Source organism: Pleurodeles waltl, chromosome 1_2 (genome assembly GCF_031143425.1).
Source record: "Pleurodeles waltl isolate 20211129_DDA chromosome 1_2, aPleWal1.hap1.20221129, whole genome shotgun sequence".
NCBI lineage: Eukaryota > Metazoa > Chordata > Amphibia > Caudata > Salamandridae > Pleurodeles > Pleurodeles waltl.
This window is the reverse complement of record NC_090437.1, coordinates 117675291-117688664: the sequence shown is the minus strand read 5'-3', so window position 1 is coordinate 117688664 and position 13374 is coordinate 117675291. Positions and strand designations below refer to the sequence as shown.

The window sequence follows — 13374 nt, the reverse complement described above, 5'->3', positions numbered from 1 at the left end:
GTATATGGTACTGAGGTACCCAGGGTATTGGGGTTCCAGGAGATCCCTATGGGCTTCAGCATTTCTTTTGCCACCCATAGGGAGCTCTGACAATTCTTACACAGGCCTGCCACTGCAACCTGAGTGAAATAACATCCACGTTATTTCACAGCCATTTACCACTGCACTTAAGTAACTTATAAGTCACCTATATGTCTAGCTCTCACTTAGTGAAGGTTATGTGCCAAGTTACTTAGTGTGTAGGCACCCTGGCTCTAGCCAAGGTGTCCCCACATCGTTCAGGGCAAATTCCCCGAACTTTGTGAGTGCGGGGTGTAGGAGGCTGGCCTGGCTTGTAGTGGGTACCAGAGGTACTTACACCTTGTGCCAGGTCCAGTTATCCCTTATTAGTGTAGAAGAGGTGTTTCTAGCAGCTTAGGCTGATAGAAGGTAACTATGGCAAAGCAGCTTAGGCTGAACTAGGAGACATGTAAAGCTCCTACTATACCACTGGTGTCATATGCACAATATCATAAGAAAACACAATAAACATAGTTAGTAACAATAAAGGTACTTTATTTTTATGAAAATATCCCAAAAGTATCTCAGTGATTATCCTCAGTACGAGGATAAGTTATATACACAAGATATATGTACACAAACCAAAATTAGGTAAGTAATAGCAAGAAAAGTAATGCAAGCAGTAGATTGCAATAGGAGCACATAGGTATAGGGGCAACACAAACCATATACTCCAAAAGTGGAATGCGAACCACAAATGGACCCCAAACCTATGTGAGCTTGTAGAGGGTCGCTGGGACTGTAAGAATACAGTGAGGGTTAGAAGAATACCCCACCCCAAGACCCTGAAAAGTAGGAGTAAAGTACACCTACTACCCCCAGAGAGCACAGAAGTCGTGATAGAGGGATTCTGCAGGAAGAACAAACACCAGCAGTGCACTGACAACGGATTTCTGGACCGGAGTACATGTAAGACAAGGCGACCAAGTCCAATAGTAGCGACAGTGTCCAGGGGGGGTAGGAGCCTAGGATACCCCAGCTGAAGGTGCAAGGAAGCTGCCACCGGTTGGAAGAAGCTTGGAGTTCTGCGAGAAAGAAGAGGACTAGGAAGACAGATGTCCCACGTTGCGATGAAGCTTGCAGTTCCCACGCAGAAAGATCGCAAACAAGCCTTGCTAGCTGCAAGGGTCGCGGTAGAAGTTTTTGGGTGCTGCTGAGGGACCAGGATGTTGCCATTTGGAGGAGGAGACAGAGGGGGCGCTCAGCAACTCAGAGAGCCCTCACAGATGCAGGCAGCACCCGCAGAAGTACCCCAACAGGCACTTAGAAGAAAAGTGAAACGGAGTCCATGCGAAGTCACAAAAGGGAGTCCCACGATGCTGGAGGACAACTCAGAAGGTTGTGCACTGCAGGACGGAGTGCTGGGGACCCAGGCTTGGCCGTGCATGAAGGAAATCCTGGAAGAGTGCACAGGAGCCGGAGCAGCTGCAAATCACACAGTACACAGCTTTGTAGTCTAGCGTGGGGAGGCAAGGACTTACCTCCACCAAACTTGGACTGAAGAGTCACTGGACTGTGGGAGTCACTTGGGTAGAGTTGCTGTGTTCCAGGGACCACGCTCGGCAGGATGAGAGGGGACCCAGAGGACCAGTGATGCAGGCTTCTGGTGCCTGCGTTAGCAGGGGGAAGATTCCGTCGACCCACAGGAGATTTCTTCAGAGCTTCTGGTACAGGGTGAAGGCAGGCTACCCCCAGAGCATGCACCACCAGGAAACAGTCGAGAAAGCCGGCAGGATTAGGCGCTACAATGTTGGTGGTAGTCGTCTTGCTACTTTGTTGCAGTTTTGCAGGCGTCATATCAAAGGGGCACTTTCCTACAACAACTTTTTAATCCAAACAAGCAAGGTGGAACAAAGTCTTTTCCTCTATCAAGAATGGAAAAGCAGACATTGGCCATACTCGATCAAAGAACAGTAAAACTCACTGTGCTACATCTGCCAGGAGTGGACAGTATGCTGGCAGGCAATTATTCATACCACACGAGTGGGAAGTAAAACACACTGGGTTGGTCCAAAATTGGGGAAAACCAATAATAGACTTTTTCAGAATTCTGCAAAATGCCAGTACTCGACATCCATACCCTCAGTCCATAGGGAGTGCATTGTTGATAAAGTGAAAAGAAATATTTACTGACGCGCCAACCCCCACCCCATACCACTGATCTCAAGGGTGATACACAAATACAAACAGTCACAGATGACACTCATATTATTAGCCCCACAGTGAGAAAGACAGACTTGGTACTCTGATCTGATGAAGATGGCACAAGGAATGATAAAATTGTCATTAATGCAATGCATGCTTTCCATGCAATAGGGAAGAGTTGTATATCCAGACCCAAACGCATTACGCCTAATGCCATGGCTCCTGAAGACATAGAATTTGGCCACTTAGGACTTCCAGAAAAATCAATGGCAGTTCTTGGCTGTTCTCAGAGAAGCTGGGAAAACAGCGAGGTATTATTACAATGCAAAATAGAAAAGATTCACATAATGCAACAAACATAACCTGCTTCAAAACAGGAGAGAAGAAACTGCACAAATTAGAAATTCAACCCATTTGCTCAAAGAATAAGTTATGCTTTTTTGAAAGCACATGTTGAAGCAATAGTAGCTTACACAAGGGGTTTCATAGGAAGACGTTTGTTCACAGCCCCAGTGATCACAGGATATGGAAGGAGCAAAGATAATAACACCATTTAGTAGTGCACAAACACCTATATGGAATCTCAATTGGTACTTGCATAACTAATGAAGAAGCCATTTGAACTAATCTACAAAGCAAGTTTAAAATTCATAACATTAAAATTTGCCTTGCTAACTGCTATGCCCTCACAACGCAGAGTAAGTGAACTGCAGACTTTCACCATACAGGAACCGTATATTCAAATACATAAAGACAAGATTGTTTTAAGAACAAATAGTAACAGTAAGAAAGTAGTGCAAACAATGTAGAATCACAGTAGAATGCAATAGTTAGAAATAGGCCTAGGGGCAACACAAACCATATACTCCAAAAGTGGAATGCAAACCACGAGTGGCCTAGTGTAGGTTGTAGAGGGTCGCTGGGAGTGTAAGAAAACACTAAGGGTGTCCAAGATACCCCACCCCAAGACCCTGAAAAGTAGGAGTAAAGTTACCCTATTACCCCAGAAAGACAGTAAAGTCGAGATAGGGGATTCTGCAAGGACAATAACTGACTGCAAAGCACTGAAGACGGATTCCTGGACCTGAGGACCTGTAAAGGAAGGTGACCAAGTCCACGAGTCACACAAGTGTCCAGAGGGGGCAGGAGCCCACTAAACCCCAGATGAAGGTGCAAAAGGGCTGCCTCCGGGTGGAAGAAGCCGAAGATTGTGCAACAACGGAAGATGCCAGGAACTTCCCCTTTGGTCAGAAGATGTCCCACGGCGTGTGTAGGAAGTTGGCTCTGTATGCACTATTTCAAAGTAAGAAATAGCATGCACAGAGTCCAAGGGTTCCCCTTAGAGGTAAGATAGTGGCAAAAAGAGAATTCTAATGCTCTATTTTGTGGTATTGTGGTCGAGCAGTAGGCTTATCGGAGGGTAGTGTTATGCATTTGTTGTACACACACAGGCAATAAATGAGGAACACACACTCAAAGACAATTCCAGGCCAATAGGTTTTTATATCAAAATATATTTTCTTAGTTTATTTTAAGAACCACAAGTTCAAGATTTACAAACAATACTTTAAATGAAAGGTATTTCACGTAGGAACTTTAGGAACTTTGAATTAGCAAAATAGCATGTTCGATGGCATATGTTGCTGCAGATACACATGTTTAGCACAGTCCGCTGCCTGGTGTTGGGCTCGGAGTATTACAAGTTGTTTTTCTTCGAAGAAGTCTTTTTTGGTCACGGGACCGAAGGACTCCTCCCTCTTCGGCTCCATTGCGCATGGGCGTCGACTCCATCTTAGATTGTTTTTTTCCGCTGTCGGGTTCGGACGTATTCCTTTTCGCTCCGTGTTTCGGTTCGGAAAGTTAGTCAGAATCTCGGAAGAAAACGTCGGTATTGTTCCGTTCGGTATCGGGATAGTTAGGTACATCGACACCGATCATCGGAAGACTTTGGGGTAGCTTCGATCCCCCATCGGGGCCTGGTCGGCCCGACCGCGTGCGACATCGAAGCCGATGGAACGAACCCCGTTCCGTTTCTGCCCAAAATGTCACAGTAAGTATCCTTATACAGATCAGCACTTGGTCTGTAACTTGTGCTTGTCCCCCGAGCACAAGGAAGATACCTGTGAGGCCTGTCGAGCCTTCCGGTCCAGAAAAACACTCCAGGACCGAAGAGCCAGGCGTCTACAAATGGCGTCCACGCCGACAAAACAACGTTTCGACGACGAAGAGGAAACATTCTCGGTTCCGGACTCAGAATCCGGAGACTCCGACGTCGAACAACAACAACAAACAGTGAGTAAGACGTCGAAAATAAAAACCATCGAAAAAACAAAAGCCCAGGGGACGCCACTGCCGACAGGCCATGGCTCGACCCATAAAACCGGCGACCCGTCGAAGGCGCCGAAAAAGGGCACGCCCATAGCGAAGACACCCGACTCCGGTCGAGGGACCGCCATGGAGCAACCTCGGAGCCGAGATAGCGGCTCCGAGAAGCAAAAACAAGATGCCGGCACCGAAAAACATCGGCACCGAGACACACTGCCGAAAGCCACAAAAATTCTGTCGGTACCGAAACCGAAAAAAGATTCTCTCTCGGCGCCGAAAAGTTCCACACCTCCTTCCTACACAGAGGAACAAGGAATAAGTGGCCAGATGCACAGATTTGGACAAGAGCTCCAAAGTGTAGAATCAGACTACACACAAAAGAGACTGTACATCCAGCAAGACACAGGGAAGATATCAACCCTTCCCCCAATAATGAGAAAAAGAAGGATCGGATTTCTCAAGGATGACGCACAACCACAAGCCAAAGTGGTTAAAAAAGTCACGCCTCCGCCCTCTCCACCACAACAGGCATCGCCGGCACAAACACCGCCACAAATGCACTCACCAGCGCAAACTACCATAAGTCAAGATAATCAGGATCAAGACGCTTGGGACCTATATGACACCCCAGTGCCGGACAATGATCCCGATTCATACCCCACAAAGCCGTCACCGCCAGAGGACAGTACCTCATACTCGCAACTGGTGGCTAGGGCAGCAGAATTCCACAATGTCCAACTGCATTCCGATCCTATAGAGGATGATTTTTTATTTAACACCCTCTCGGCTACACATAGCCAATATCAATGTCTCCCAATGCTACCAGGGATGTTACGGCACGCAAAACAAATTTTTGAAGAGCCCGTAAAATCAAGAGCCATCACCCCAAGGGTGGATAAGAAATACAAACCACCACCCACAGACCCAGTGTTTATTACTTCGCAGTTACCACCTGACTCCGTAGTAGTAGGGGCAGCTCGCAAAAGAGCAAATTCCCATACATCTGGCGACGCCCCACCTCCGGACAAAGAAAGCCGAAAATTTGATGCGGCAGGAAAAAGAGTAGCATCACAGGCAGCCAACCAGTGGCGCATCGCAAATTCTCAAGCGCTGCTGGCCCGATATGACCGCGCACACTGGGATGAGATGCAACTTCTCATAGACCATCTTCCCCAGGAATACCAAAAAAGGGCGCAGCAAATAGTTGAAGAGGGACAAACGATCTCAAACAATCAAATCCGCTCTTCAATGGACGCAGCCGATACTGCAGCGAGAACAGTCAACACTGCTGTCACCATAAGGAGACACGCTTGGCTCCGCACTTCAGGCTTCAAACCGGAAATCCAGCAGGCTGTCCTTAATATGCCCTTCAACAAGAAACAACTTTTTGGCCCTGAAGTTGACACAGCCATTGAAAAACTTAAAAAGGACACAGACACGGCCAAAGCCATGGGCGCACTCTACTCCCCGCAGAGCAGAGGCTCTTTTAGGAAAACTCCATTTAGAGGGGGGTTTCGTGGCCAACCCACAGACACCACCAGCCAACAAACAAGAACCACACCATATCAGGGTTCATTCCAAAGGGGAGGTTTCAGGGGATATAGAGGGGGTCAATTCCCAAGGAGTAGGGGAAGATTCCAGACTCCAAAAACACCTCCACCTAAACAGTCACAACCCCTTCACTCAACACCAGTGGGGGGAAGACTAAGCCAATTCTACCAATCTTGGCAGCAGATTACAACAGACAATTGGGTATTAGCAATAATCCAACATGGCTATTGCATAGAATTCCACAAATTCCCACCAAACATCCCTCCACAAACACGCAAAATGTCACCACAACATTTAGAACTTTTAGGACTAGAAGTTCAAGCACTACTGCAAAAGGATGCAATGGAGTTAGTACCAGTACAACAAAAAAACACAGGAGTTTACTCCCTGTGCTTTCTAATTCCAAAAAAAGACAAAACATTAAGACCAATATTAGATCTCAGGACACTAAATACCTACATCATATCGGACCACTTTCACATGGTCACACTACAAGACATCATTCCACTGCTCAAACAGCAAGATTATATGACCACATTAGACCTAAAAGATGCGTACTTTCATATACCGATACACCCTTCTCACAGAAAGTACCTAAGGTTCGTATTCAAAGGAATACATTACCAATTCAAGGTGTTACCATTCGGAATAACAACTGCACCAAGAGTATTCACAAAATGTCTAGCAGTAGTAGCAGCACATATCAGAAGACAACAAATACATGTGTTTCCTTACCTAGACGATTGGCTAATCAAGACCAACACAGTAAGAAAGTGCACAAACAACACCACATATGTCATACAAACCCTTCACAAACTGGGTTTCTCCATCAACTATACAAAGTCACACCTCGAACCGTGTCAGACACAACAATATCTAGGGGCAACCATCAACACATCAAAAGGAATTGCCACTCCAAGTCCACAAAGAGTTCAAGCATTCCACAAGGTAATAAGTGCTATGTTTCCAAACCAAAAGATACAAGCAAAATTTGTGCTAAAACTTCTAGGCATGATGTCATCATGCATAGCCATTGTCCCAAACGCAAGACTACACATGCGACCCTTACAACAGTGCCTAGCATCACAATGGTCACAAGCACAGGGTCAACTTCTAGATCTGGTGTTGGTAGACCGCCAAACATACCTCTCGCTTCTATGGTGGAACAGCAACAATTTAAACAAAGGGCGGACATTTCAGGACCCAGTGCCTCAATACGTTATAACAGATGCTTCCATGACAGGGTGGGGAGCACACCTCAATCACCACAGCATTCAAGGACAATGGGACGTACACCAAACAAAATTTCATATAAATTACCTAGAACTGTTAGCAGTATTTCTAGCGTTAAAAGCCTTTCAACCCATAATAACACACGAATACATTCTTGTCAAAACAGACAACAATGTATTATTTAAACAAACGAGGAGGAACACACTCAACACAATTGTGTCTCCTAACACAAAAAATATGGCAGTGGGCGATTCACAACCACATTCGCCTAATAGCACAATTTATTCCAGGGATCCAAAACCAACTAGCAGACAACCTTTCGCGAGATCACCAACAAGTCCACGAATGGGAAATTCACCCCCAAGTTCTGAACAAGTACTTTCAAATTTGGGGAACACCCCAGATAGATTTGTTCGCAACAAAAGAAAACGCAAAATGCCAAAACTTCGCATCCAGGTACCCACACCGCGAATCACAAGGCAATGCTCTATGGATGAGTTGGTCAGGGATATTTGCATACGCTTTTCCCCCTCTCCCTCTCCTTCCATATCTAGTAAACAAATTGAGTCAAAACCAACTCAAACTCATACTGATAGCACCCACATGGGCAAGACAACCTTGGTATACAACTCTACTAGACCTTTCACTAGTACCGCATGTCAAACTACCCAACAGACCAGATCTGTTAACACAACACAAACAACAGATCAGGCATCCAAACCCAGCATCATTGAATCTAGCAATTTGGCTCCTGAAATCCTAGAATTCGGACACTTAGACCTCACACAAGAATGTATGGAGGTCATAAAACAAGCTAGAAAAGCTTCCACTAGACACTGCTATGCATCTAAGTGGAAAAGATTTGTTTGCTACTGCCATACCAATCAAATCCAACCATTGCATGCCTCTACAAAGGACATAGTGGGATACTTACTGCATTTGCAAAAAGCGAACCTCGCTTTTTCATCTATAAAAATACACCTCGCAGCAATATCTGCTTACCTACAAACTACTCATTCATCGTCTCTATTTAGAATACCAGTTATTAAAGCATTCATGGAAGGGCTAAAAAGAATTATACCACCAAGAACACCACCAGTTCCTTCATGGAACCTTAACATCGTCTTAACAAGACTCATGGGTCCACCTTTCGAACCCATGCATTCCTGTGAAATGCAATATCTAACGTGGAAAGTCGCATTTCTCATTGCAATCACACCCCTCAGAAGAGTAAGTGAAATACAGGCATTTACCATACAAGAACCATTTATTCAAATACACAAAAATAAAATAGTTCTAAGAACAAATCCAAAATTTCTACCAAAAGTAATCTCACCATTCCATTTAAATCAAACAGTAGAATTGCCAGTGTTCTTCCCACAACCAGATTCCGTGGCTGAAAGGGCACTACCTACATTAGACATCAAAAGAGCACTAATGTACTACATTGACAGAACGAAGCTAATCAGGAAAACAAAACAACTGTTCATAGCTTTTCAAAAACCACACATAGGAAATCCAATCTCTAAACAAGGCATTGCTAGATGGATAGTCAGATGTATTCAAACATGCTATCTTAAAGCCAAGAGAGAATTGCCTATTACACCAAAGGCACACTCAACCAGAAAGAAAGGTGCTACAATGGCCTTTCTAGGAAACATTCCTATGAGCGAAATATGTAAGGCTGCAACCTGGTCTACGCCTCATACATTTACTAAACACTACTGTGTAGACGTACTAAATGCACAACAAGCTACATTGGGCCAAGCTGTACTAAGAACATTATTCCAAACTACTTCAACTCCTACAGGCTAAACCACCGCTTTTAGGGGAGGTAACTGCTTTATAGTCTATGCTAAACATGTGTATCTGCTGCAACATATGCCATCGAACTGAAAATGTCATTTACCCAGTGTACATCTGTTCGTGGCATTAGTCGCTGCAGATTCACATGTGCCCTCCCACCTCCCCGGGAAGCCTGTAGCCGTTTAGAAGTAGATCTTAAATCTTAAACATTTGTAAATAATTATTATAAACTTTTTATGTACATACGTATTCACTCCATTGCATGGGCACTATTTATAGCAAACAACTCCATCCTCACCCTCTGCGGGGAAAACAATCAGTCGACGCCCATGCGCAATGGAGCCGAAGAGGGAGGAGTCCTTCGGTCCCGTGACCAAAAAAGACTTCTTTGAAGAAAAACAACTTGTAATACTCCGAGCCCAACACCAGGCAGCGGACTGTGCTAAACATGTGAATCTGCAGCGACTAATGCCACGAACAGATGTACACTGGGTAAGTGACATTTTCAATACAGTTTTCACACAAATGGCAATAAGCTATTTTAAAACTGGACACAGTGCAGTTTTCAACAGTTCCTGGGGGAGGTAAGTGTTTGTTAGTTTTGCAGGTAAGTAAACCACCTACAGTGTTCAAAGTTGGGTCCAAGGTAGCCCACCGTTGGGGGTTCAGGGCAACCCTAAAGTTACCACACCAGCAGCTCAGGGCTGGTCAGGTGCAGAGGTCAAAGTGGTGCCCATAACACACAGGCTTCAATGGAGATGGGGGTGCCCCGGTTCCAGTCTGCCAGCAGGTAAGTACCTGCGTCTTCGGAGGGCAGACCAGGGGGGTTTTGTAGGGCACCAGGGGGGACACAAGTTAGCACAAAAAAGTACACCCTCAGCGGCACAGGGGCGGCCGGGTGCAGTGTGCAAACAGGCGTCTGGTTTGCAATGAAGATCAATCGGAGACCAAGGGGTCTCTTCAGCGATGCAAGCAAGGGGGGGGGGGGGCTCCTCCGGCAAGCTACCACCTGGGCAAGGGAGAGGGCCACCTGGGGGTCGCTCTTGCACTGGAGGTCGGATCCTTCAGGTGCTGGGGTGTGCGGGTGCATTGTCCTTACCAGGCGTCGGGTTCTTAGAAGCAGGCAGTCGCGGTCAGGGTGAGCCTCTGGATTCCCTCTGTAGGTGTCCCTGTGTGGGCTCAGGGGGGTCAACTCTGGCTACTCACAGGCTCGCAGTTGCTGGGGAGTCCTCCCTGTAGTGTTGGTTCTCCACAAGTCGAGCCGGGGGCGTCGGGTGCAGAGTGCAAAGTCTCATGCTTCCGGCGGGAAACGTGTGTTCTTTCAAAGTTGCTTCTTTGTTGCAAAGATGTTTCTTCTTTGGAGCAGAACCGCTGTCCTCTGGAGTTCTTGGTCCTTTTAGATGCAGGGTAGTCCTCTGAGGCTTCAGAGGTCTCTGGACCCTGTGGAACGCGTCGCTCTTCCAGTTTTTCTTGAAGTGGGGAGACAGGCCGGTAGAGCTGGGCCAAAGCAGTTGGTGTCTCAGTCTTCTCTGTAGGGTTTTCAGCTCAGCAGTCCTTCTTCGTCTTCAGGTTGCAGGAATCTAGTTGCCTAGGTTCTGGGAGCCCCTAAATACTCGATTTAGGGGTGTGTTTAGGTCTGGGGGGTTAGTAGCCAATGGCTACTAACCCTGATTGTGGCTACACCCTCTTTGTGCCTCCTCCCTGAGGGGAGGGGGGCACAGCCCTAATCCTATTGGGGGAATCCTCTATCTGCAAGATGGAGGATTTCTAAAAGTCAGTCACCTCAGCTCAGGACACCTTAGGGGCTGTCCTGACTGGCCAGTGACTCCTCCTTGTTTTTCTCATTATCTCCTCCGGCCTTGCCGCCAAAAGTGGGCCGTGGCCGGAGGGGGCGGGGTAAATCCACTAGCTGGAGTGCCCTGGGGTGCTGTAACAAAGGGGGTGAGCCTTTGAGGCTCACTGCCAGGTGTTCTAGTGCCTGCAGGGGGAGGTGAGAAGCACCTCCACCCAGTACAGGCTTTGTTACTAGCCACAGAGTGACAAAGGCACTCTCCCCATGTGGCCAGCAACATGTCTGGTGTGTGGCAGGCTGCTAAAACTAGTCAGCCCACACTGTAAGTCGGGTATGGTTTCAGGGGGCATCTCTAAGATGCCCCCTGGGGTGTATTTTACAATAAAATGTACACTGGCATCAGTGTGCATTTATTGTGCTGAGAAGTTTGATACCAAACTTCCCAGTTTTCAGTGTAGCCATTATGGTGCTCTGGAGTTCGTGTGTGACAGACTCCCAGACCCTATACTCTTATGGCTACCCTGCACTTACAATGTGTAAGGTTTTGTTTAGACACTGTAGGGGCATAGTGCTCATGCACTTATGCCCTCACCTATGGTATAGTGCACCCTACCTTAGGCTTCAATGGAAACAGGGGTGCCCAGGTTCCAGTCTGCCAGCAGTTAAGTACCCCCGTCCTCGGAGGGCAGACCAGGGGGGTTTTGTAGGGCACTGGGGGGGCAGGGGCACAAGCAGGCACAGAAAGTACACCCTCAGCGGCACAGGGGCGGCCGGTGCAGAGTGCAAACAGGCGTCGGATTTTGTATTGAAAGCAATGGGGAGACCCGGGGGTCTCTTCAACGATGCAGGCAGGCACGGGGGGCTCCTCTGGGTAGCCACCACCCGGGCTAGGCAGAGGGTCGCCTGGGGGTTGCTCCTGCACTGGAGTTCGGTTCCTTCAGGTCCTGGGGGCTGCGGGTCCAGTGTTGGTGCCGGGCGTCGGGTCCCTTGTTAGAGGCAGTCGCGGCCAGGGGGAGCCTCTGGATTTCCTCTGCAGGCGTCAGTGTGGGGGCTCGGGGGAGGGTGTCTCTGGGGTTACTCACAGGCTCGCAGTCGCCGGGGAGTCCTCCCTGAGGTGTTGGTTTTCCGCAGGTCAAGCCGGGGGCGTCGGGTGCAGAGTGGAAAGTCTCACGCTTCCGGCGGGAAACATGAAGTCTTTAAAGTTGCTTCTTTGTTGCAGAAAGTTGCAGGTTGTTGAACAGGGTCGCTGTTCTCAGGAGTTTCTTGGTCCTTGGTTGCAGGGCAGTCCTCTTAAGGCTTCAGAGGTCGCTGGTCCCTGTTGGATGCATCGCTGTTGCAGTTTTCTTTGAAGTGGGGAGACAGGCCGGTAGAGCTGGGGCCAAAGCAGTTGTCGTCTCAGTCTTCACTGCAGGGCTTGTAGGTCAGCAGTCCTTCTTGTTAAGGTTGCAGGAATCTGGTTTCCTAGGTTCTGGGGGCCCCTAAATACTGAATTTAGGGGTGTGTTTGTGCCAATGGCTACTGTCCTTGAGGGTGGCTACACCCTCTTTGTGCCTCCTTCCCTGTGGGGAGGGGGGCACATCCCTAATTCTATTGGGGGAATCCTCCTTCTACAAGATAGAGGATTTCTAAAAGTAAGGGTCACCTCAGCTCAGGACACCTTAGGGGCTGTCCTGACTGGTGGGTGACTCCTCCTTGTTTTTCTCATTATCTCCTCCAGCCTTGCCGCCAAAAGTGGGGCCGTGGCCGGAGGGGGCGGGCATCTCCACTAGCTGGAATGCCCTGTGGCGCTGTAGCAAAGGGGGTGAGCCTTTGAGGCTCACCACCAGGTGTTACGGTTCCTGCAGGGGGCGGTGAGAAGCACCTCCACCCAGTACAGGCTTTGTTACTAGCCACAGAGTGACAAAGGCACTCTCCCCATGTGGCCAGCAACATGTCTGGTGTGTGGCAGGCTGCTAAAACTAGTCAGCCCACACTGTAAGTCGGGTATGGTTTCAGGGGGCATCTCTAAGATGCCCCCTGGGGTGTATTTTACAATAAAATGTACACTGGCATCAGTGTGCATTTATTGTGCTGAGAAGTTTGATACAAAACTTTCCAGTTTTCAGTGTAGCCATTATGGTGCTCTGGAGTTCGTGTGTGACAGACTCCCAGACCCTATACTCTTATGGCTACCCTGCACTTACAATGTGTAAGGTTTTGTTTAGACACTGTAGGGGCATAGTGCTCATGCACTTATGCCCTCACCTATGGTATAGTGCACCCTACCTTAGGGCTGTAAGGCCTACTAGAGGGGTGACTTATCTATGCCATAGGCAGTGTGAGGTTGGCATGGCACCCTGAGGGGAGTGCCATGTCGACTTAGTCATTTTCTCCCCACCAGCACACACAAGCTGGCAAGTAGTGTACCTGTGCTGAGTGGGGTCCGCAGGGTGGCATAAGACATGCTGCAGCCCTTAGAGACC

The 13374-nt window shown here is 47.9% G+C and overlaps 1 protein-coding gene across 1 annotated transcript in view; it reads left to right on the top strand.

Moving 5' to 3' along the window:
* The window catches only part of FRAS1 (Fraser extracellular matrix complex subunit 1), a 1443020-nt gene that overhangs the window by 190150 nt on the left and 1239496 nt on the right, over positions 1-13374 (top strand). The gene's annotated exons all lie outside the window — the stretch shown is intronic.